Source organism: Ambystoma mexicanum, chromosome 1p (assembly GCF_040938575.1).
Source record: "Ambystoma mexicanum isolate Mex_15411 chromosome 1p, UKY_AmexF1_1, whole genome shotgun sequence".
Classification (NCBI taxonomy): Eukaryota; Metazoa; Chordata; class Amphibia; order Caudata; family Ambystomatidae; genus Ambystoma; species Ambystoma mexicanum.
The window spans coordinates 1,328,886,829-1,328,913,419 of NC_090921.1; the positions used below are offsets into that span (position 1 = coordinate 1,328,886,829).

At 47.1% G+C, this 26,591-nt stretch overlaps 1 protein-coding gene across 1 annotated transcript in view; it reads right to left on the minus strand.

Moving 5' to 3' along the window:
• Nucleotides 1-24,184, minus strand: part of LOC138453694 (uncharacterized) — a 139,497-nt gene extending 115,313 nt beyond the window's left edge. Inside the window, exons 1-2 of the mRNA XM_069606776.1 lie at nucleotides 24,008-24,184; nucleotides 23,528-23,715 (exon numbers count right to left, since the gene is read on the minus strand). The gene's annotated coding sequence lies outside the window, so the exon portion shown is untranslated. The remainder of the gene's footprint in view (nucleotides 1-23,527; nucleotides 23,716-24,007) is intronic.
• Nucleotides 24,185-26,591: the final 2,407 nt, after the last annotated feature.

Consider the following 26,591-nt stretch of genomic DNA (forward strand, 5'->3'; position numbering starts at 1 on the left):
CTGACGGAAGTCAGTAGCCTTGAGCCATCCACGCCGCCTAAGGCACACGCCGTTGCCCAACTGGCGAAATCCAGTGTCAGCGATGTCCGTCGCAATCGTAATGGCGTGGTCCGACGCCACCTCTCCTTCCTGCAAGATCTCTAGGGCATCTGCCCTCTTGTCGTCCGGTAGGAAGTCCAGCAGGGGGGCCAGTTTGTACCACAACTCCCTGTCGTAGCGGGCTACGATAGCCAAGGCGTTGGCCGCCTTAATCGTAGTCGCTGCAGACGAGATGACCCTGCGTCCCATCGTATCCAATTTCTTTCCCTCGCCGTCCGGCGGGGAGGTCGACGTAGATGCCGCGCCCCCCCCACTTTCTTCCTGGCCGCCGCGGAGACGACAGAGTCCGGGGTCAGCTGTGCCCGAAGGCACAAGTGGGCCGCGTCCGGGACCCGGTACTTCTTCTCGTACCGATCCCTTCTAGCCGGCGTCGTGGATGGGTTCTTGAGGAGGGCGAGGCCCTCATCCCAAATATCGTCCAGTAGAGGTACGGAGAGGACCGTCTTCCTCTTGGCCTCACGCCGTTGATAAAGGAAACCTTCCTTCTTCTTCTCTTCCGGGCAGAGCTGAAAAAGCTCGGATGCCCTGGCGATCATGGAGTGAAACGATCCAATCTCGTCGGGCGGGGAAGCCCGGGTGGGAGGTGACGACGGCAGATCCTCGTCGTAAACCTCGTCGTCCGTACCCGTCGCGGCCGTGTCAGTCCCCGTATCATCCCCACGAGTCGTGGACGGGGAGGAGGGCTGAACAGGGCGCGATGCTGAAAAGGAGGTGGAGGATGAATCCTTCTTCTCTTAGGGGGAGGGCTCCCAGAAGTGCCTGGCTCCGGGTCCCCCGTCGGGAGCGTGTCCTCCGCTGGTGGTAACGGCAGTCTCATCCTTATCTCCCAGCATAAGGACTGTATAGCCAACAAAATGGCCGCCGAGTTGTCTTGCGGCACTGGTTGAGGGGATTCGGAAGGGCGGTCAGGGGCCCCGTCGGCACCCTCGACGTTATCGTCGTCTCCCACGTCGGGATCCCTCCCGACGGGCTGGTCTTCTTTCACGCCAACGCCGTGGCTTAAGACTTCGATCAGCTCTTCCTCAGAGGTTGAGGCCGAATCCACGACGACCTCCTGCCCCCCCTTTTTCTTCTCCGTCGGAGGTTTCACGGGGGTCCTGTCGATGGGCATAAAAGAGGACTCCCTCCGCGGTGGCAGGGAGACTCTGAGCCCCGAGGTCGCCACCACTGGTGTAGCCTCCACAGGCTGAGCCAGGGCCGCCGCAACTGTCTCGATAGAGGCCTTGGCCGGATGGATTAAGGCTTTCACCACCTTAGGTGCGCTCACCGCCTTCTCCTTGGGGGGAGGGTCACTGCCTCGCTCTCCCTCCGATGGGGCCTTCGAGCTCGACCGGGGCCTCTCCAGGAGCTTCGCCGGGTGCTCGGCCTTCCTCTTACCCAAACCAGAGCGTTGGCTCGCGGTTGATGGTGCCGGGGAGGATGTGCCCTGCCTGGCGCCCGTAGAGCCCGACCGTTCGGCGCTCCCGGTGCCAGCGGACTCGCGGTGCTTGGCCTTGTGTTGGACCCCCGTCGCCGGGGCGTCCTCAAAGGTCTTAGAAGACCGCTCGGATTTCTTCTTCTTCTTCTCGCCTGACGGGCTCTTCCCTTCCAGCCAGTTGGCGAGACGTTGATGGCAGTCCTTCATTGTCCGCTCCAACATATTGCCGCAAAACGCACAGTCCTCCACGTGCGTCTTGTCCTCATGTAGGCAGTACAGACAAAAGGAGTGTTCGTCCTCCTTAAAGACATTCTGAAGCTGGCATCCAGGGCAGACCCTAAACAGCTTTCCGGGCGTCGAGCTTCCCTTCTCCTGGGCCATGTCCGAGATGGGCCTGAGAAACTTCTGGAGTCCTCCAAAAGCGTGGCTCGACGAAATCTTCACCCTTGAGGGGCGTAGACGAATCCGACACGGGTCCCCGTTGATCGGATGAAGAAACGGTGGAGCTTGAGGCCCTTTGACTGAAAAATCGAAGTTTTTTAGAAAACAAACGTGAAAAAATAGCACTAACGCTCGAGAGCAATAGCACGAGGATCCCAACACTTGAACTTGCGGTAAAAATCTGAAGATGGCTGCCAGAGGCGGGGCTTAGGTAGAGGGCAGTCATTGGCTGTGGTCAGTATGACGCAGAGATCAGTGATTGGTTACTACTACGAAAGACAGATCAGAAACGAAACTGATACTGGTTTTTTCTTTACCGAGGATTCCCAGCCTGACGACGGGGAATATTCATGAGCATGTGAATCCATGCCAGACCCCATGCTGGAGAACCAGAAGTTATCGGGATTGTAGTTTTATTGATACTTTTATCAAGCTAACTATATCCTGTCTGGCAAAGACCAGTATGTGTTAACTATTATTTATTTTTGACAGTCGTGCTATTCCATTCCTAAAAATGTAAGTTGTAACATAATGCATAATTATAGTATTGGCACTGTAAAACACTGCATTATCTCCATGCATTACGGTAAAGATTAAGGTGGTGCATCTAAATCTCATGTTGAAGTTTTGATGAAGATGCATCATATTGACAAGTGAACACTTTTGAAAATGTACATGATCACATGATCAAATGTTTTTGATGACAACCCTAGTTCTGTAACTTGCTGGTTATATACATCTGTGCAGTTGGTGCTCGACCCATGAGCCGATGCCATACTCATTGACTTTCTATTGTATCAGCCTTTTGCTTTATACCAGCATCCCTGAAAGTGAGCTGACCTCAAACTACAATATTACCCTAGTTTGCCCAGTTCTCTGCTTGCTACACCATCCACTCTGCATAGTCTCCTACTTTCTTTCCTCTTACATACTGAATACAAAAATCTTATCTAGACCACTGCCCATAGCGCAGCAAGACTCTCCTTTTCTGGCTCAGAGTAGGTTCTTTCCATGACAGACAGTGGGCCTCATTACGAGTCCGGCGCGGTATCTGTGCTGGAAATTCCGGCAGGTTACCGTCGGACTCGTATTACCATTTCGCCTCTGTGATTGCCAGAAATCGGTAAATCCCCATTCCCATAGGACTCCATGGGGAAGGGGACCATGGAAACACCGGCTCCGTCTATGACAGAGCCGGTGTTTCCATGTCTGCCTGCAGGTGGGTGGTGTTAAACCTGCCAGGTCAGAGTGACACCTCCTGCCTGCAGGACTCTTAATCAGCCGGTCCGGAAAGAATGGTGGTGGCGGATTTACCAACACCGTTCTTTCTGGAACGGCAGGGTCGTTATGAGGCCCAGTGCCCTGCTTGCAAATGAGATGATGGTCCTAGCTGTTTTTTCTCCTATATCATATTGTAGTAGTAATAGCTACATGCTCCACTGGGCTCTAATCTACAGTAACCTTTGTTTTTCATCTGGGTCAAAGTGTAGGTGTTTCTGCTTTGCTGAATTGACACTTTATGCAACCAAAGGCTTCCTCATATTCCTGTTAACACAGGGGTGGTCGGCCTTCACAGGCCAATTCACATCAAGGTGTGGGTGCAGTTGCATAGTCATAGATGTTTTGTGCACAATATCCAGCCATCCCTAAAAAGGCTCTTCTTTTGCTTAAATTGGTCAAAGCTTTAAGTTGGCCAGATCAGTTTCAGATTTCATCTAGTTAGCTGAAAATACACATCAAGAGAATTTTAGATGCATCTTCTGAAACGTACACATATTCTTCTTCAAAGTTACTCCTAAACTTTGTAAGGCTGTGCAGATCTTGCCCTATGGCTCATTGTGCAATTCCCTCCCTACTCGGAAGACAAGCATGTCATCCGTATAATTGAAAGAGTGTTGAAAGGACATTAATAATCTTCCTACAGCCGCTTGAAGGATTTCTGCCAAATGAAGAAATGCAAAGTTTAAGTCTCTTATACCTAGATAGTCCTGAATGAGTAGAACATGTGATGTATCTGGATTTCAGGGGTAATTCTAACTGGTGATAGCCCTTACTTAAATCTAATTTTGAGAAGGTTATTCACCTAAACAGAGCCAATCAGGTCTTCTATGTTGGGCCCTCTGTCTCTCTCAATTCCGATGGTCATGTTGGGTAGCCGCATGTCAACACAAAGCCCGACTTGTCCTGCTGGTCTGGGCATTACCTCCAAAGTTGAGACCCAAAGTGTGGGGCCAGTGATCCGTTCAATTATTTTATCCTTTAGGTTAGACACTATTTCACAGTTTACAGCTTGTTCTAGGTGAATCTCTGTTTTCCTAGGATACTTTGGTGCCAGTACTACTTGTTCATTGGTGTGTGTACTGTAATTGTGGGTGCATTTAGATTTTTCAGTGCCTTTGAACAGCTATGGATATGCCTCTGCTTTTAAAACAATCTTCAAAATCATCTAGCCATTCAGCCCTACAGGGCGGTCTATTCTGTGATGAAGTCATGTGAAATGAGCCTGGCTTGTGGTGAAACGTGGCTCGGTGAGGTAAGGGGTTTGCACGGTTTGGGTCGGTCCTCAGTCACATCATAATCAGACATGGTGCAGCAGAATGCACGGTGTGCTTGTGGTTGAAGTACCAAACAGTAAATTGCACGTGTGAATATGCAAATAGTTATAGCAATGATTCAACAGAGTGCAAATGTGGGCTCTCAGTTGCAGAACAGGTAGGTAGCTGGTCCATTTTCAGTGCAAAGACACATTGGCTTGTTGTAATTTGAAGTGTGTCATGCTTGCATACAGCACTATGAAAGTTAATGTAGTTGAAACTGCATTGGTTGATCCCGGCATGTACATCTCAATGGGAGTGAAAAGCAGCATGCACTGTTTCTAGATGATCGGTTTGGAGCAGTTCCACCGCGAGTGAAGGATGTCAAAGGCCAAAGTTGTTCCAGATCATGAGGCTCATGAGCCTACACACCTTATATTGTACCCTTTCCTTAACTGGTGATGATTCTTTTTATTCCCTTATTCATTACACAAGGGCACAACGTTTAGTCAATCTGCTCTGTTTCTCTGCTCGATCACAAAGCCAAAAGTGAAAGTACTTTTTAGTCCGCCCTCTTAAATTCTTTCACACGTGATATCTAGAAGTCCTCTACAATGGCACACCCAAGTCTGGTATCGGTCCACGAAAATGACACAAAAGATGTCTGGCTCGGTTTACCCTGCTCCCACTGTCGTCCAGGAATTTAGCCGGCAACTTCCTTTGCGCCTCTGCCATGCTACAGATGCCCTGCTCCAGTGGCTGCCTCCTTATCATTTCTTTACAAACATGTAAAGCTGGACTTGTGAGCTGCAGCCCCTGAGCATTTGCTTAGCTCCTACCTTGGAATTTAAGTAATTAATTTGGTGACCGTCGTTTTTTTCTCCTTTATCCAGGATGCATGAACGAAAAAACAAAGCTCAAAACAAGGGCTTCTGCGAGTCTTGTGGAGCTCGGGAAGGATCTTTGCACTTTCCCAACATATTGACCCATGTTTCACTGCAGGTAAAGTAACTTGTAGCAATGAATTATCCCACAACGATAAACCCTTCCTACGGCACTCTTGCTTTAAATTGGGTTTTTAGTGATACTTTGGAAATACATACTGACTTTTACAGTAGTAGTTTATAGTAGTCCGTCATTTATATAGCACCTTTATCCCAATAGTATGGCCTCAATTGTGCTTGTGGTGCAAACGCCCTCAGGGGACCGAAGTCCAAGATATGAGAAAATTGTTAGAATGCATGTGTGCATTTAGCCAAGACAGGGAGTTAAGTGGGCTGTCTAAGCACCAGTAAGCTACCCATGATGGTCAGGCATGTTGATGGGGGCTGAGGTTGTCGGGAGAGCGTGCGAGTGCAAGAGACTGTGCAAGAGACTCGTTATGTTCCAGCTAGACCGAAATTGTCATTGGTCATCATTGCATTCTGATACATGTTAGTGGGTAGCCCTGCCTGCGGCAGATGCCCACCAAAGTGGTACGTGAATACGTACCTTAAGGCTCAGATGGAGCTTTGTTTTTGATGTAGCTGTGTGATCAGATCTTCTATATAATAAACAGGCTATCCTAATGCATCTTCTTAGTGCAATAGACCGGATACCCTCATAAATCTTCTGAGTGCAATATCAGTGCTAATTGCAATGGACAGGCTATCCTAATACATCTTCTAAATGCAATAAATAGGCTACCTCAAATCTTCTGACTGCAATTTCAAGGCTACCCGCTATATCTTCTATGGGCAGTTCATTGGCTATCCTCACTTTCTATGCACAATAGACAGGCTAACATCATGAATCTTCTAGGTGCAATACCAGGCTAAGAACAATAGACAGGCTATCCTAAACATCTTCTAAGCGCAATAGACAAGCTACCCTCATACATCTTCGACGTGCAATATCAAGGCTAAGTGCAATGGACAGTGTGATGCTGGAAATGCATTGGAGGGACAGGGCCTCCCTGTCCTTGTCCTGTAGTCCTTTTTCATTTGTGTTCTGTATTGTTTTCTGCCCAGGAGTCCATGTGGGACTGCTGGCAGTGCAGCTCTTCCTGTTTTTGGTTTGGTGTACAGACCCATGGGATACCCTTATGGCACCCATGGTTGGGGGTACAACCCTGTGCCCCTAGTGTATGTTTTTGGGTACCTGTGGGTGGCCCACAGAGCAGGGTATGGGCTGGTGGCAGCTCCATGCTGAATTTGACAAGTGCTCCGAGTATCCTCCATTTTGGGATACCCAGGCCCTGCCATTGGAATCAGTTGATTCCTGATAGGAAACAAGATGGCCCCTGTGGCCTCTTGCTTTCTATTGCCTGTTACCTTGTTTTCCCAAAGTCCTGGGAAGCCCTGACTCTGCCCCTTCCCCCTGACTGGCTGTTGGGTGGATGTTCCATATATGGTGTTGTTGTGAAGTCCAGCCCAGACTGGCTGGAGCCTTCCCAGTGACTGTATGTTGTGGGTACACCCTGTGGGTGGGACCTGGGTGAATGGAGTGTGTGACCAATATGCACTTCTTGTTGTGGCTGTCTGGTTTCTGGTATGAGAGACAAAGACTGAGATAGCCCTGCCCGAAACAAACTGGCCTGAATGCAGTGTGTAGTGTTGAATGGCTGGGTACTTGTCCCAATCCACATTCCTTGTTGTGAGTGTCTGAGAGGGAGGGGGATGGCCTGAATGCACTGTGGGCCTGATTGGCTGACTGACTGCATGAATGCCCTTCTGGATGATTGGCTGCTGAGTGTGACCCAGCAGTGTGGATGAGAGACAGGATAGTATATCTGGGGACCTCTCACCACTGGAAATTGTTCAGAAGCTGTGTCTCCACTTAAAGAGTAACTGGAACTGCTGATACTCGACGCCCAGCTGGAAGAAGAAGACTTGCTGTTGCATTTGCTTCGACCCGATCTGAAAGCTGCCGAATTCGAAGACTGATCCGAGAGAGGACCTGGTAAGGCGCCATCTTCCCGTGCTCCGAGGGACCATCGAGCACCGCTGACCTTTGCCGAAGCTCCCTGGGAGTTAGACCCTCGGAAGGCTGCCAACTGGAGGCGGGACCGCGGAGGAGATCGAAGTGAAGCACCCAGACTTCGCCGTCATCGAAGTCCATTGCAGTCGACTAGGGTTCGAAGGTTTGTGTAACCGCTGGAGGCCTGTCGAAGTTGTGTTGCCCCAGAAGAGGGGACCGCTTGACGCCGTGCCGCTGACGACCGGAGCCGCCCGCTCCTTTGCCTAAAAACATTTGAATCGAAGGACTCCCTTGTCCGCACCGACGACCGCTTTATCCTGCCGGAGAGTGTCAAGGCCGCCGACGCGCCGAGGAGAATCCGCCGGTGGGTTTCCCGCCACCTGAAGGCCACAAATACTTCGACGACTCGACGCCCTTGCTGGGCCACAGTTCTTCTGAAACTCTTTGCGGTCCAGAACTATCAAACGCCGAGGTGCCCCGCACACCTCATCCTTGCAGGACGTCGCTGACGAGCACCGCCTGGATCGACGCCGTGTTCTCAGCACCCTCGAACTTCTCATCAACGCCAAGTTCACTTTCTTCGACTCCTCCCGACGATCCGTGACTCCTGCTTGAAAGGGGGTCACTCAAGAAGGATCCATTGACGCTTCTTCGAAGAACTCTGCTCCACCAGGTACATTGGGGGGTAAAAACATTATAGGAGGAAATAAGACTATTGATCAATATATGGACTGATATATTGCTAGATCTTTATTTTACAGGTTGCCCAGGTGGGGGGGATCTCCACACAGAACTGTGTCTAGTGGTAGGGGCCAGAATTCTGCCTATTGTTTTAACCATCTTGCTTTCCTTCCTATTTCTATTGCTGGTTTCCTTGTTATTGATCTGTGTGACATTCTGACAGTAAATATAGTTGATGCACTTTAATGAGATCTGAAAATATTGGTGGTACCACTTTAGAATTGTATATATTTGCCATTTTTGACTTCTGAGTACAAAGTGAGTTATTGTGATAGTGTATATACCTTTAAATATTAATTATATAAAGACTGTGTTTTCAGTAATACAGTGTGTGGACATTCCTTTGTGGGGGCTTGGGGACTACACTGTACTTAAGAACCAGCCTGCATCACCTCCTGAGAAGGTAGGCCTTGCTTGCTCGTCCATTGATACCTTATAGAGAATCTTGGCTGGGGCCCTCTGTACCTCTCCTCTACCACAGAGAGAGCAGAAGTACAGATAGTCTTTACACTGGTGGCAGCAGTGGGATGCTTATGGTTTTAAGAATCAGTGTATAACCATGCAGCTGCCCTGGTGGACTACCAGACTGATGGTGAAACTCTTGATGAGGGGGGGAATGCAACCAATGAGGACTCTGCCCCTGGGGTTTCTGTTGAAGCTGTTTCTGGGAATACCACCATTCCTGCTGCCTCTGTTCCAAACCCAGCACTGCTCTTCAGGGGGAAGCCTGAGTGTATGAAGTTTGCTTTGATTGCCAAGTTTGGCAAGACACCTACCCAATATCTTGAAAGGTTCAGGGAATTTAAGAAAAGAGAGAATGTGTCTTGGGTTGACTGGGCGAGTGCTGCGCACATGAACATGATGGGGTGGATTGATGGTTACAAAGTGAAAACGTTTGTTGAATTCTCCAACCACTTGTTTTTTGAGCATTTTTCTGAAGCCTGTTCACCAGAGCTGCGTCAGTATGTTGCTGACCAGAACATTTTGGATCCCTTTAAGCTGGCTAGGTAAGGACTCCAGTGGGAAGGACAAGGACAAAGAGAAGGGGGCCTCTCAGAAAGCTGAGGAGTTGCAAAAGCAGTCACAGTCAGGTAAACCTAAACCCTCCTCTCCTAAGACCCATAAATCTAGTGGGGATAAGTCATCTGTGGGTGGGAATAAGAGTAGTGGTCCACCTGCTGCAAAGCAGGCTCCCAGTGGTTCCAGTACCGTACCCCGCACTCCCGGCACTTGTTGGGATTTTGGGGCTCTGGATCACAAGAGGGGTGACTCCAAGTGTAAAGGTAAGGCACTTGAAGTACAGGCTGTCAGCCTGACCTACCCTTACCCCATGTCTGAGGTGGAGGCCACTGTCCTCCCCTCCTCCACAGGGTTCACATTTGGTGCTACTGTAGAGATTTCCTTAGTGTCCCTTGGGGCCTGGGACTAGTACGCAGAAATACTGGCGACTATCCCACAGAACACCCGTAGGTTTATGAGAAGTGTCTTTTGAATAGCCAGCCTTCTACTGGCTTGAGAGACACAGGGGCAAGCATGACCGTGGTGGACAGGACCCTGCTCAAGCCAGAGGACTATGTAGGTGCTCCTCTGAGAACGACCAGGTTAGCTGGTGGGCCTCCCAAATTATCGCCTGTAGCCTTAGTCACACTCATAATTGGAGACAAGACAGCAAAGCTTCCTGTCCTGGTTCAGGACAATGTCCCTGCTAACATTCTGTTAGGTAATGATTTAGTAGAGTTGGGGTTGATCTTGGATGGTCTTCCCCTGACTGCTACTGCAGTCACTAGGTCGCAGGTAACATAGGGTCTGGCTGTGAGTCAGGTACCGGAGCCAAAGGCGAGGCCTAAGGCAAGACGAAGGAAGAACAAGAAGGCAACCAACCTCTGTGCCAGGGGCCCCTTGTCTTCCTGCTGTTCCTACAGCACCCATTGGGATCCATGCTCCCGACGGGCTGGATCCAGTGGTAAACCCCGACTCAACTCCTGGGGGAGAAGAACCAGAAGACTCTCCTGTGGGAGAGGTTCTCAACCCGGAGGATCATCCCGATCTTCAATGCTTGTTAGCTGAAGGGGGACCCTCCCGGGCAGACTTCTGTAAGGGACAGAGAGAGTGCCACTCTCTTGAGGGTCTGTGGAAACAGGCCCTGGCCCAGGCACAAGGAGAAGTGCCTAGGACGTTCCGGATATATTGGGAGGGTGAGCTCCTTTTTAGTGAGCCCACTAAGCCGGAACCTGGTGCCCTCAAGAGGTTGGTGGTACCCCAGGTTTACAGGCCCTTCCTACTGCAGTTGGCGCATGAGGTGCCCTTAGCTGGTCATCTTGGTACCAGGATGACCTCTTCGAAGAACTCTGCTCCACCAGGTACATTGGGGTCGGGGGGTAAAAACATTATAGGAGGAAATAAGACTATTGATCAATATATGGACTGGGCTTGTGCTATATCTTTATTTTACAGGTTGCCCAGGTGGGGGGGATCTCCACACAGAACTGTGTCTAGTGGTAGGGGCCAGAATTCTGCCTATTGTTTCAACCATCTTGCTTTCCTTCCTATTTCTATTGCTGGTTTCCTTGTTATTAATCTGTGTGACATTCTAACAGTATAGTTGATGCACTTTAATGAGATCTGATAATATTGGTGGTACCACTTTAGAATTGTATATATTTGCCATTTTTGACTTCTGAGTACAAAGTGAGTTATTGTGATAGTGTACATACCTTTGAATATTAATTATATAAAGACTGTGTTTTCAGTAACACAGTGTGTGGACATTCCTTTGTGGTGGCTTGGGGACTACACTGTACTTAAGAACCAGCCTGCATCAGCTCCTGAGAAGCTAGGCCTTGATTGCTCGTCCGTTGCTACCTTATAGAGAATCTTGGCTGGGGTCCTCTGTGCCTCTCCTTTACCACATAGAGAGCAGAAGTACAGACACCCCCCTCCAGTCTTTACAGACAGGATATCCTAATACATCTTCTAAAGTAGGAAGAAACAGCAAGGAGTAAAGAGGGAAGAAGCTGTTATCAGATAATGATGATGGCAAGAAAGAAAAGGGGATTCTATGTCAAGACCGGAGGCTCACATTATGCTTCTCTTTCTTTTAATTAATTATATAAAGAAAGCTCAGCAGCAAGGTATTTTCTGCACTTACATTTCACAAAACTCATGTAGTAAGTGCAACGGCAAAATACATAAACAAAAACAACATCAAAGTACATATATATTTCATACATTTCTCAGAGCAAGAGAAAACTTCAAATCCCATGATGCTCTACGTGCCCTCAATGTCCAAAATCACATGACTGTGCTCCTCCAATAAATGCGTAGATGTCCTCATAAACAGTCCTGAATAAGAAAGCACTTCCTCTTTCTTTGCTGCTCACAGCAAGAGATAAGTACTTTTTTATTCAGAACTGTTCATAACCAGTCTGTCTTTAGTTGTGTATAGTTAACTCCTAACAGTTATTTATATCGTTTTTGTCGTTTTATCATTTGGTCGTATTGTGCGTATGCTATACCAGGAAATACAGTAATTTCCTAGCATTGATTGTCGGACACCGACGCCAGCACCCGATTGTTCGTCCGCTTCATGTGCATTACAAGCACGGCTACCCGCGGCTCGCAGTGAGCCGCAGCGCCGTGCGTTATCCTTTCGCCTCCCCGGCCCGGATTAAAGAATACGCGGGCCCCGGGAGGCTCTGTCAACAGGCGCGGTGCACCTATAGGGCACCAGGGGGAGCTCCCGCTCTCCCGGTCCCTTTCTCGAACTCCGGCGCTCGTACAAGCATTTCCTTCGAATGCGAGTACGAGCGCCGGAGCGAACTTTTTTTCCCCCGTTACTGATTTACATCAGTTCCTTGCTTCTAAGTATATGGAAAGAGAGGATTTTCATCAGGGGATTGCTGGCAGTGGCAGAACCTAATCTGCACAGCACCCTCTGCCACTATTGACAGGAAGTGACTCTCCTGTGGATTTCGCCATATTTTGGCATATAAAAAAAAAACTAAAAACAAAGATTACAAATCTGGGCTAGTGAGAGAAGGTGGTCAGTCCATAAAAAAAAAAAGAAGAAAAGGGGCTAAGGTACTTTATTGTGACTATTGCAGCTCAATACAACCCTCAGTCTGACCAGGAATGGTCGGAGGAAGAGGAGGGTGATTGCTACATTGATGAAAGGGCTATGGAAAGAAGCATGCATAAGGTTTTAGGATCTACTGTGAAAAACAGTGTGCAAAAGGCAGTAACAGATATGCTTTTGCCTATACACCAGCGTTTGGAGGAGATGGAAGAGCGCTTTCGTGGTGAGTCCTCAAAGGGAGGTAAAAGGACACACAAAAGAAAACACCTTGCCCCAGGGGGAAGTAGCCCGGCTCGTAAGAGCAAAAGCTCTGTGACCCCCCCGAGCCAGTTAATACCTGCCAAAGCTGCACTGACAGATGCCTTCTCCAGGCTGAGACACGCCTTTTTTGACTAGGGAGGTAACTAACCCCTTCCTGCGAAAGACCCTCTAACCCCGAGGAAGAGAATAGGGGTGTTGGACCCTAGGGCCCGGAGGGAGAAGAACAGGGCATACAGAATGAAGCAACTTCAGACTTGTACGGCGAGGAATCCTCTAATGCTTCTTCGGAGGAGAACTCCGACGCCTGGGTTCCTGAACCCTCAACCTCGGGGAATGCGGCCCCCATCCCCAAGGCAAATATCAGGGAACAACGCCCTACCGTGGGAATGTTCGAGCCTGAAGATTTGATCCATCCTAGGTCCACGGACTGGCAGCCGTCAGTCAGGACATCGGAATACATGTATAACAGGCTACGCAAGCCATTAGAGAAGGAGACCAGAGCGAGGATCAGAGCTGAATGTCCACGCCCGGACATACCACATAGGATGGCAATGACACCAGAATTGGATTAAAAAATGATTACCTTTATGGCAAAACACGTCAAGGATCCTAAGAAGGGCATAGATAGGGCCTGGAAGTCGTGCCAAGATAAATTGTTGCATGTTGCGGGGCCTCTCGCAAAGATTTTGGATCTGGCAGAAGAGGCCTCCGCCTCCTCAACCTCTATCGACCCAATCATCCTTTCCGAATGGGCTCAGAGAGCCATTTGTTTGTTGGGAAATGCTAACTGCGCCATTTCCACCAAACGCAGGAAAGGCATATTGTTCAAGATCGACTCAAAACATACCGAATTAGGAAACACAGAGTCCGGCGCCTCTGCTCAGGGGCTTTTATTTGGAGATCCTTTCATGAAGGAGATGACTAAATTTGTAAGCACGTTCACCGCTCTGGATAAGGCACAAGATTCCATTAAGAGGGTTTTATCCTCCAAGGTTTTCGTCAGGGCCAGTCGAGGCTGAGGTCGCTCTTCGGGCCGCTACACAATTGACAGAAGACCTCAGTACCAAAAGCAGAACTGGCAAGAGCGAGCCGACACCTTCTTCCCATCCAGAGGGCGTGGCAGAGGCCGCTACTGGAGAAGAGGATCAAGGAGCGGGAATCAACAACCCCACGGTCAGTCTAGCGATTGCAGCACCAGCGCCACGCTCACCCATTGGGGGGAGGCTAATGCTCTTTTCAGATGCCTGGGACACCTTGTCAGGAGACGCATGGGTCAGGGAGGCAGCGCGCGGAATCCGGCTAGAATTTTTCGCACAGCCTGTTCAGCGCAATTTCCCTGTCGCTATAATTATGTCATCAGAATCAGATCAAAAGCCTTAAGCACCGAGATTCACAATCTTTTTCAGAAGAGGGCAATTCGGCCATGCTCGACCCCGGGTGGATTTTTCAGTCCAATCTTCCTGGTACACAGGAAAGGAAAGGTAAGACCTGTAATAAATCTAAAGGCACTCAACAAATTCATAGTCTGTCGTCACTTCAAAATGGAAGGCATCCACATGCTCAGGGACCTTCTCAGGCCACACGATTGGCTTGTGCGTCTAGATCTCAAAGACGCTTATCTCGCGGTACCCATTTGCCCGGAGCATGTGCAATACCTAAGATTCTCTTGGGATCACAGAGATTGGGAGTTTACAAGTCTTCCTTTCGGTCTCTCTTCAGCTCCCTGGGCGTTTACCAAGCTGCTGAGACCCGTGGTGGCGCGCTTAAGAGAACAAGGTGTTTGTCTGATAATATACTTAGACGACATTAATCTCATGGCTCAATCTCGGGACCTTTTACAGGAGCAGACCAGACTGACTATAAACCTACTTCACAGTCTCGGTTTTCTCTTGAACTGGGAAAAGTCAGTGCTTTGCCCCGCCCAGAACATGGAGTTTCTCGGGTTTTTAATAGACACTCAAAGTTCGCAGCTACGTCTTCCGGCTGCCAAGATTCATTCGACAAAGAGGGAGATTCGCAGGCTCCTACAGAAGGATTTCATATCTCTACAGGAGTTAGCAAGGGTAATAGGCCTCCTATCCTCATCCATTCAAGCAATTTTTCCGGGACCCCTTCATTACCGGGAATTGCAGAGGCTGAAAGGTCACCACTTGAGGCGCAGTCCTTCTTACTCCCAAAAGCTGACACTATCATTGCAAGCAAGGACAGAACTGAATTGGTGGCTGTCACACATGGAGGCCTGGAATGGCAGAGCCATTTTCGGTTCTGCTCCAGATATCATCATAGAGTCAGATGCCAGCCGCTACGGTTGGGGAGCAAGATGTGGCACGGCGGCCACTGGAGGGACCTGGGCTCCGCAGGAGCTAGGTATGCATATCAATTGTCTAGAGCTCCTCGCGGGGTAATTTGCGATACGCTCTTTCGCCAAAGAAAAAGTAAGCTGCTGCATTCTGCTGAAGATGGACAACGTATCTGCCGTAAGATACATAAACCATCTGGGCGGCACCAGGTCTCGTCCACAAGCAGAACTTGCCAAAGATTTTTGGCATTTCTGCTTGGATCATCAGATCTCAGTAACAGCAGAATACTTACCGGGTCTCAAGAATGTAATAGCGGATTGGCACTCCCGCCATTACGTCGATGCCAGCGACTGGAGCCTCGACAAGAGTATTTTCTCCAATTGCAACAACACTGGGGCCCGCTATCCATAGACCTCTTTGCATCTCGCCTCAACACCCAACTTCTGGTGTTTTACAGTTGGAAACCCGACCCGGGAGCGGCAGCGACGGATGCATTCTTACAGCCTTGGACACAAGGGATACTTTACGCGTTTCCTCCCTTCGCTATGATAGCGAGGACCCTGGCGAAGGTCCGTCGGGACAAATCAGAACTGGTCCTCATAGCCCCAGTATGGCCTTCTCAGATCTGGTATCCAGCTATTCAGGAACTTTCCACGGATTCTCCAATCCTTCTACCCCAGTATCGGGATCTTCTACTAGATCCGTGGGGTCAGGCTCACCCCCTTCTAGTCTCCGGGTCTCTGACTCTGGCGGCTTCGAGGATTTCAGGGCGAGATGGAGAATTGCAGGCATGTCCACCAAGGCAATTCACCTTATTGAAGAAAGTTGGGCCCCCGCCACTCGCAAACAGTATTCCAATTCCTGGAACCTCTGGAGCTCGTGGTGCCAGGAGCGAGGCCTACATCCAGTGTCGGCGCCGTTAGAAGAAATACTACATTTTTTTGCCTCTTTAGTGGAAAGAGGTCTGGCGTACAGGACAGTAAACTCATATCGATCAGCAATTTCTGCAGGGCACGATTTCATTCAAGGGGCTCCAGCAGGAGAACACCACTTGGTTTGTAGGTTATTAAAGGGTGTCCGACTTACAGTGCCACCCACGTCCCGTTACAATAAGCTTTGGGACGTTAATAAAGTACTCAATCTTTTTCTCTCGTGGCCCAATAATGAAGAGCTTTCGCGCACGGCACTCTCCGGCAAGCTTACCACTCTGCTTTGTCTGATTTCTTGCAGAAGAGTGTCGGATGTTAGAGCACTGGACCTAGATGGCAGGTCTTTTACTCCTGACGGTATCGTTTTCCACATAAGGAGAAGGACTAAAATGTGATTCAAGAGTGGTCTCCTACGCAGCATTTAGGGAACAGCCCAAGCTATGTATAGTTCAGTGTTTAAAAGCTTATGAGAAGGTAACAGCTCCGCTTAGATTATCTACAAGCGGTCAGCTCCTTATAGCTATCCGCAAACCTCAAAGCGGTTTCGGCTCCTACCCTAGCTCGAGGGGTCCGTTGGACTTTAACCCAAGCAGGGATAGATACACTTCAGTTGGTGCTCATTCAGTCAGAGGAGCCATGGCTTCGAAAGCTTTTCAAGTAGGTGTCCGCCTCGAGGACCTCATGAGAACGGCTGATTGGGCAGGTGAATCGATTTTTAAAGAATTTTATTTAAAGTCAGTAGAACAGCCTGCTTCGATAGTGGTAAGTAAGCTTTGAACTAGCTTAATGTGAGCCTCCGGTCTTGCCATAGAATAAAGATTTTCCATAATACCTTACTAGAAATTCTTGATTCTATTAAAGACACGGAGGCGAGCATTATCCCACCCTTCTAAGAAAAGCTTGTTGAATTATGATTGAAGTAATGCTAATATTGTTAATTGCGGATTGAACTTCCTATTGTGCTACAATCATAAGATGCTTTTCTCTCCCACCCCTATAAGGGATCTAGTGTTGTTATATGCATAAGTTAACACGCTTTAAGTTCTGTTTCTTGGCAGCCTCTACGGACAAGTCCACCTGATTCTGCACGCTAGCGGATTTTCTTTTTTTCCTGGTGCGACGTGCTTTAGAGTTCATCGTTGAAGTTATTCAGTTCGCAGCCTCGAAAGAGGAAGTGCTTTCTTATTCAGGACTGTTTATGAGGACATCTACGCATTTATTGGAGGATCACAGTCATGTGATTTTGGACATTGAGGGCACATAGAGCATCATGGGATTTGAAGTTTTCTCTTGCTCTGAGAAATGTATGAAATATATATGTACTTTGATGTTGTTTTTGTTTATGTATTTTGCCGTTGCACTTCCTACTTGAGTTTTGTGAAATGTAAGTGCAGAAAATACCTTGCTGCTGAGCTTTCTTTATATAATTAATTAAAAGAAAGAGAAGCATAATGCTCGCCTCTGTGTCTTTAATAGAATCAAGAATTTCTAGTAAGGTATTATGGAAAATCTTTATTATAAAAATAACCAGAAAATACAGCATTTTCCAATAACTTATTTTATTATCACTGTGCAGTCTTTTTAGGACAGTCCAATTTCCTCTTTCTTAATGGGCACGCAACATGCTAAACGTATAGAGACAAATGCTGCTTACGAGCCAGATGCCAAGGAATGTTTGAATACTGACTGGGTTATAGATCTCAACTATGTCTGGAAATCTTAATCCACTTGCACCATTGAAAATGAAGGTAGTAAAGAAAAAAACGGTAGTCATCTAAGAAACTCTGCCACGTCAAAACTAGCATTATAAGCCATGAAGGAAAATGTAGAAAATAATAATTAGCAGGGAGAACTCCTCAGATCACTAAGGAATGAGTACACGTTAACCATTGTGGAAAAAACACATTTTTTTTCCAATATCAAAATAAGTACATCTGAAAATTACTTAAACATTATTTTTACATATGCTTAATTATTTGACTCTCTCTGCACCTTTTGTTGGAGGACAGTGGTCCTTTGCAGATTGGGTTAAGAAGTTACAAACTTTCTTATCTGATAACATTTTTCAAATTTGTATGGGTATAGCCTAATGAACTAAAAATTATTTGGAAAATGTGCAGCACCCAATAAATTATGATATTTGAAATCTCACATCCCCTCTTTTTGTCCACCATCCTGCATGAACAGAGGATATTGGAGGCATTCCTAAGAAATTGAAGCCACGTCCTGTCCAGGGGAAACCTGCTCCTCTTAGTGGTCAAAAAGTGTGCCTAAGAGTTAGCCCTGTCCCTTTCCAAAATAGATAACAATTCCTTTACAGAAGGCCTTAACCACGAAATTATTAAAAGTGATTTAGTAGCCCTGTTACTGAAGAGACCCTCGGCAAATCCTACACATTGTGCCAGCTATACGATTGTCGCCAGTTTCCCATTTCTGATGAAGATTCTAGACAAGGTTGCAATGGTCCATATGAAATTCCATAAAGAACAATGTAAGCTTTTTAGGGACCTACAATTCGGGGTTTAGATGAAATGGAGGTACAGAAATAACACTATTGAACGTTAAGGTTACGTTATGTCAGTGGCTAACTGTAGATGGGGCCGGATTTTGACGCGGATGGATCACTTGGCAGCATTCCACATACATGGTGGATCATCCGGTTTCATAGTCTGAGTGATAGTGGCTTTTTGGTGGCAGATCGTTCATGGTGAGGTTGGACATCAGTTAATTCCTACCCTGCTGGTTGTGGTTTTCCCCACAAGATCTGCAACCAAGATGTTTTGGACTTCAACTCCGATCAGCCCTACCCCGCAATGCAAATGGTGAGGAATCATGGAACACATAGTCCAAAACATCTGGAGCGCCACATGCTACAGACCTCTAGGCCACCCACATTTGGTTTGACCTGGCAGGGGATCCAGCTAGTTGCATCCAGTGTATAGTTGATCTTAAAGGAAAATGGATGGACACAAACTGGTTAAACCTTAACAAATCCAAAAAACAATCCTCAGGCTACTCGGAGCCTTCAAGAAAAAAGTAGACCGACTTAAGCACATATCTATAACAGCCATGACCCTAATCCCTCAAAATCAGGTGAGATACCTTGGAGTGATGTTTGACTCCAATCTTTTTATGGAATCACAAGCTAGTTCTATAGTAATTTCCAACTATTACCTAATGCTTTTACGCCACATTCAGCCCTTTCTATTGGAGGCCAAATAGGCCACTGTTGCTGGGATCATGATTGGCATCACAGCTTGGTTAATGTAACATCCTGTTTCTTGATGCTAACCAACAACTTGATGTTCTCTTGAACATGACAGTGAGAGTAGTTACAAATACTCCTAGGCAAGCTCAAATCTTCCTGTTGTAGAAGAAACACACCGATTACCCACACAAGCTTAAATCTCTTTTAATGCCCTCACTCTTGCCTATGAGGCACTAGATAGTCCAGCAACTCAATATTTAAGCGACAAAAATCAGATGGTACTGTCCTAGGAAAAACCTATGCTCTAAGTGTAAACGGCTACAAAATATGCCATGCTTCAAAATGTCTAAGGCCATCAAAGGTCTTATCAAGTCCAGAATGCAAAGTGATGGAACTCCCACCCTGGGGTTGTTCACTTCCTGCCATTTATAAGCCATTATAAATGGAATTAAAACTGTACTATTTTAGGATTCCTTTCTCGTCCTCTCTGTTCTGTGAGAAACCAGAGGGTGTCTCGCCAGCAAGTCCCAGGGATCTCTCTCTCAGGGTGCCAGGGCACGCCATCGCTTTTGGACCCAGACCCTGGGGGTGGACCAGTGCGGAAGGATCACCTGGGTGAGGGGTCTTCGGAGTGGGAGTGAGGCAGCTGATGGTGATTTGCAGTATTCCCCTCTTTTTTGTTCACCTAACCCCATCCTATTTTTTAGGATTCTCCGAGGTCCCCCCCAAGTCCTCCCACTTTTACACAAACACTGGGCAGAGGAAGAGGGTGACTGAGAGTAACAAGACTAACTCTCATACATCGCGCAATCTATCCGGGCAAACACACAGATACACAGGCTTGTCAGATCAGGGCTTGAATATAAACATGCACTATTTGCTGACGATATTTTAGCATACCTGACCCACCCAAGAAAATAGGTCCAAGTCCTCTTAAAGTCCCTCACAGAACACAGGGCACTATCAGGATTCTGCATCAACCTAAATAAGATTGTAGCCCTCTCACTAAAGCAGCCCTTCGCCCTCCCAAGTCACTGAATCACAGAAGGGGGATTCCAACTACAAAAGGATAGAGATCACTAAAGACCTTGCCAACCTGTTCAGTGCAAATTTCACACCCCTATGGGACGCAATCAAGCAGACCTACAGAAGTGGTCCAAACTGGTGCTGTCCTGGACAGCACGCTTTACATCGATTTAAAATGAATATACTCCCAAGACTACTGTTCCTCTACCAATCACTCCCTGCAGTGATCCCAGATTCGTTCCATACAGAAGTCAAGCGTTCCCTGCTCAAGTTCTTGTGGGCAGACCAGAAGCCCAGAACATCATACACAACCCTTATGACACCAAAGGACAAGGGAGGCATTAACTTCCCAGACCTTTTCGAATATTATAGAGCATCCCAACTGCAGGTGCTGGTGGACCAATTGAGGGTAAACGAAAATGAGTGGGCCTCGAAATTAATTATTTACACCAGTGACCCTAAGCGAATGGCTTTGGGTCCCCATGGGTTACATGCCACGTAGGATTTGCGAACACCCTGTGCTTGAAGCGCTGTGGTCCATCTGGCATCCATCAACAAAGATGCGAGGAGTGACGACCTGGCTGTCGCCACTCAGTTGTATATGGGGGGCCACTTTAAGAAACGTATTAGTAGACCAGAGTGGTTTTCAGCACCAGTATGAGGGATGCTTGGTAAGGGCAGGACAGATGTGGAAGAAGGTCTCCTTCATAACAAAGCAGAAACTAGAAACGGATCTACAAGTTATTACCATCTCCCCACTGTGTTATGTACAGCTTAGACGCGTGCTGTTAGACCCATGCTAGGCCAACACCCTCAGCAGGCCACCAACCCCATTCAATAGTGTCTTGAACAAGAGTCAAACCTCTAAAGGGCTGATAGCATGCTTATATTCTTCTTTTATCAACAGAGGTCACCTTCCAAAACTAAACACACAATGCAAATGGGACACAGAGCTGGGTTTGCAGGTTAGCGAGAAAGCCTGGACAGCGATGAATAGAGCAGTCTGGTCAACATCAATTGCAATGCAGTACAAGATGCACAACGGAGGCTACTATTGCGGTGGCACCTAACCCCACAAAGATTAGCTAAAATGTACCAAGGGGCTTCGCCACATTGCTGGAGACGATGCACAGAGGTTTTTGATTATTGGCACCAGTGGTGGAGATGTCAGAAGGTCCAGACATATTGGAAAGAAGTCCTGGGGTGGATACAGGCTATTGATGGGATACACAGAAACCTATCTCCACTGCTATTATTGTTTGGGGGTGGAAACGGAAGCGGGAGAGGAACACACAGTGCTGTCGCACATGTCCAGGAACCTGCTCCTAGCAGCAAGAGTTTGCCTGACGATCCGATGGAAGTGTAGCACGCTCCCTTTGAAAAGAGAGTTGTTGACCAAAGCACACGAGATATAACAGATGGAAAGCATCACAGCTGCGATGTTAGAATCGCACTCCCACATCGACATGACCTGGCTTCCCTTCCTTGAATATTATGCAGCACACAAAAACACATAAGCACACAGAGCAACGTACTTAAGATAAGGTGACCCAATGCCCAACAGAAGATTGAATAGTTTGACAAATGTTTGAAACTATGATCGGACGAGAAAGAAAGACTAACAGCAAAATGTCCCCCAGAACTGTGCAGCTTAACCTGCAGATAGGTCAAACAGACCAACAAGAAAAACAGCGCTTGGACATGTCCATATTAATCTGTAGCGATCCCTGATGTGAGAAGTGGGTGTGGGGGAGGTAAAAGGAAAAGGAATTTTGACATTTTGGTTCTGACAGCGACAAGCTATATAGCCGCACAGAGCATAGCCCACAAAGGTTCCTTCTTTTGTATAATTACTGTCATGGAGTTTTCATTTTGCCTCATGATGTACTGTAACAGTATGCAACATCTGTCATGGCTGTACTAATGTATTCTTTCTTTAACGCTGTCCATGTCGTTTTGCCAGAATTTGTAGCAAAAATACAATAAAGTGTAATTTGAGTAAGAAAATAAAACAAGCATTGGCAAAGCCAAAAATCTGGGCTTTTGTTTAGGTATGGGCTAGGCATTTGCCAGGCACTCAAGTAATGGTAGTATCGGACCATTTGATTGCAACAGCTGGAAAATGAAGTGATTACCTGGGCATATGATGTCAGTACCTGGCAAATGTTTATCCAACACCTCAAGCCAAAACTGTTGGCTTTGTCGTTGCTTGTGTTTGACAGGACTTCAGAAAATGGAAGAGATAAATCAAGTGGCCCAAAGCATGCTTGGTTAAGACAATTTAGTTACAGTAGCTTTTTACAGCTGCAAAGAAGCCTTTAAATATCAGCAGACTGCTTAGAAAAAACACTGGCAAGCCAAAGGTTTGATAGAGTGAGCTCAAAGCGATCTCAGGAGGGTGTGTTCTGGGTGGGGAGCGGCAGGTAGTGCGTGGAATGGCCATAGGGATTAGCATGGGCAGTCAATGCTTGGCTAGATAACAAAGCAACACCAACAATATGTGTGTCCCTTCTCACATGTCCTCTCCCTCCTACCTGTACTGCGATACATTACGTTCGGTTTATAGGTGGTGCTTTAGCGCCAACTATAAGGCCAAACTAAAAAAAAAAACTTAGCAGATCTAGTCAAAAGAAGATGACTGAATGGTTGCCTCAATATTATGGCACAATCACATTCACTGATAAGGATCCCAAATTTACCATGGTTCAGAAACCAGTTAGGCGTCGAACAGTACCACCAACTACACCTGCAGCCTGGACGAGAACCCCTGAAAAACCTTCAAAACACCTCAGTACACAACATCCACCAAAGTCTTACACATCGACCTAAATGTTAATACTTATAACAAGGATGTACTGTACACAACGCACGACTGCAATTTAAAAAGAAAAACTGTCCAATAATACTAATGGAGTAGTAGGCTATTGACCTAGAACAAACGATGACATTAATTTTCTCTGGAGAGTTGTAACTAGGACCTAATTAATTTTGTAGTCACAAAAGGGTGCAAGGCTAAGTTGCTCGGCATCCATTAAAACCTACGGCCCTGAATAAGAGCGCCTAGCAACAAATGTTGCGTTGTTTATAACCCTGGGCTACCTTACTAGGATTCGAATCTATGACCCAACAGTTCCGCATAGATTCATGCAGCAGATGTATTAACACCAGAGATGACTTTACACAATTTGGAAAATGTGATATGCAAGTGGCAAAGATCCCTGCAGGGGGCGATCTGCTAAACACACACACATTCTCTGCTGCAGACGTGCAATCCACTGAACTATGATATACGCTACAATGAACACTCATTTCATAAAATAAAAAAAGCTTATTGGGGAAGGTTTCTAACTATTCCCAATTTTTGAATGAAAAATTAACTATGCCACATAAAGATACATCGATCTGCCCAGGATCAGTCAACAAGTGGGAACGATGCGACTGTAAGGCATGTCTCAATGCTCCACGATTGACAATGCAACAAAAATACACACCTCCATGCATGTTGCGTACTTGGCCACCCCTCGTTCGATGTACTTACCTCTTCAACATTCTCTGGGATTTCCGCTTCCCTCCGCTCTTGGCTGCAGTATCCGATTCCATGTATTTGGGTACAAAACACTATACTGTACCACTGTGGCCCCAGCCTCAAGTTGAATAATAGCAAGATATGCTATTTAAAGTACTCGACAATAAATACGTGTATTCCTCTTTGATTTCTTCACCGATCTGCAAAAAGCCCAAGGGAAAAATTAACAAGTGGTACAATAATGTAGCGGAATTTCCCAGGCTTGCGCACTGGTGCCTAAAAACCTGTTTTTTTGGTCCTTGTGGGAAATATGTATGTTTATTTATATGCATAGGGCTTAAACGCTTGGGCACCTAAGGTTAGGCTCTGCCAAGAAGAGACTGGGGATGTTACAAAAATAAAACCACTTGTGTTAGCCTTTCATGAGGAAACAAACTTCATCCATGAGAGGCAGAAGGAGTGTTGTTCTATCCTCCTGCTTTTCACCCTCACCCTGATGGAAACGGACTGTTATTTGTTTCATTCCACAAGATTTCATAGTTCCGTGGCAAGCCCGGAAGTGGGGGTCTGTTTTGAGGGGTGCCCCTGTCCAACCTCCATTCTTTTTCCCACCCGTGGACGTACTTGGAGGAGGAGGTGGGTGTATATTGGGGCCTGAGGGAGGAGGAGGGTGTTTCACTGAAATCCGTCCGGCTGGAAATGTGTTCCCTGCTTTCGGCCAGCAGAGAGGCAGAGACGTCTGTTTTTACTTTCTGTTTTCGACGTTCTCGCCTGGGTACGGCGCAGGGCATAAGCTGTCTGTGCAGGGACTCCGTCACTCCGGCTTCGTGCCCATGCGCATTTGGAGGACTCACAGCCACAACCTTCTCCATCAACGTTAGAGCCGTGATCGAGCAGAAAGATGCTGGGTGGGGATTGCTGCACTGGGAGCTGTCAAATACATTTTAGCACGTCTCCCTGCCCCGACTAGCAACACATTTAAGAGCACAATTAAATGGAAAGCTACACATTTCACAGCATATTTAAATGGAAAGCCACACATTTAAGAGCACATTTAAATGGAAAACTCTGCTAGTGGTGTATGGCACATACTTGCCAACCCTACTGATTTAGGCCGTAGGCTTCTGCCTTTTGAACAATCCTACCGCCTAAAGATTTGGGGGACAGATCCTGCTGCTTTTTACAGTGGCAGGTAATTTATGTGACTAAGGCAATTCATCTGTCTGTGAGGTGGGCGGGTAAGCGATACATTTGAGTGATGGGTTCAGATCAATCCACTGAACTGACCGCTACACAGTGCTGGTCATTGGGCCGGCTCTCGGCGGATCCGAGATCCAGCACCAGATATGGAGCCGGATCTCGGGATCCGGCCAGAGTCAGCCACCCAAGCCCTTGAACCGCGCTGGGAATAACGCCTGTGACGGCTGCATTGCCTTTTACGGCGGCTTTGGCACTGGTATGTAATGCACAATTCTCGCTACATGTAGAACTGATTCCTTTCAGTTGTATATGTAGCGAGCATTGTGCATACACACCAGTGCCAAAGCTGCAGTAAAAAACAATGCTGCCGCCGCGGGCGTTATTTATTTATTTAATTATTTGCGTATTCTAGCATTGCTGGATGTCCACTAAGAGCCACGCCCCCTCGGGCACCACCCCCAAACTCCTTCCCCACCCTGGCCCTTGTGTTGTGGGGTCCCCCATCACATTTTTTCCATTTCCACCACTGCCGCTACATGAGTCTGCCCTGCACTCTTGCCGGGACAGACCTTTTGTGAACCACCAGTGAAGGCAAGTGGCAGAGCGTACCACCATACACAGCATCTGCCTTTCAGACTGATGAGGGTATCAGTCTCCATGTTGTTCAGTGTCCAACCTTCACTGCAGGAATAAATTTGTACTGCCCAAGCTGCTGCTACAGAGCAGTGGTAAACATTGCCTACCAGCTCTGTGTGATTATTTTCCATAGCTCTCAACCCACACGCTTTTGGCGGGTGTCACCCGCCTTGTAAACAGCTGACTCACCCGCCAAGCCTCCTGCAAACCCATTCGTTTCAATGGGCCTTTCAACCGCCAAAATTAAAATCGGGTGTTTTCACCCGCCTTCGCGACACAAATGGTTGAGAGCTATGATTTTCTGTGAAGTTAGGTAATTGAATTTGGTGTTAACATACCATTACCACAATTCTACATTTTAAACATTTGAGCATCTTTCCATGTTGTGCTGTTTGATGGGTTGCACATTTTAGAATGCTCCAGTGGTGCCAACAATGTATGTTTTGTAATTTCCTGTTATGTCATTGTTATGCTAAATGATATTTTTGAAACTTGAAAAATCCTACATCTTTTTGGTCACAGAATGTTGGCAAGTATTGTATGGCATCGTACAAAGCAATGGGTGTTTGGGGGAATGAATAGGCACATGTGAGAGAGTGGTTTTACAAGTCTTCAATTATCACAGAGACGTGGCCAGGGGAACAGAGCCGCACCCTCAGTCCAAACTGTCATCACAACGAACATTCCATGGCTCGTGCAGTTCACGAGGAAAGGGAGACCTGGGCAAGCCAAGGATGCAACACATCTACCTCTTTTACATTAACATGTTGGAACAGAACTTTAGTGCGTTACATAATCTATACATTTCACAGGCGAACCCCTTAATATGGATCTTGATCTTCCTCTGGATTGCATTACATGTTCATCACTCCCTTCATCTTGCACAACCTCATTTGTGTTCCCTTGTACTTGATTCTCCTTGACAACAGGAGTATCATTCTGCTCATTCTCTCTATGATCTTCCACCAACTCCTGCGATGAACCGCTCATTCCTTCTTCACATTCACTTCTTCCACCATGACTAGATGTTATCCAAGTCATCGCATCTGTCCCCATTTTCTAAATGCACACACAATCCCCTACACTCACTCACTCACTCTTTTGGGACTTGAAAATCTTGACACTCCCCTTAACCGTTTTCCCAGGTAACTTTATTCTGACCCAATCTCCCTTTTGTATTCCATGCATTTTGGCACCTTGTTTTAACCCTGATTGTCATCTGTTTGCCTTGTTGTCTACA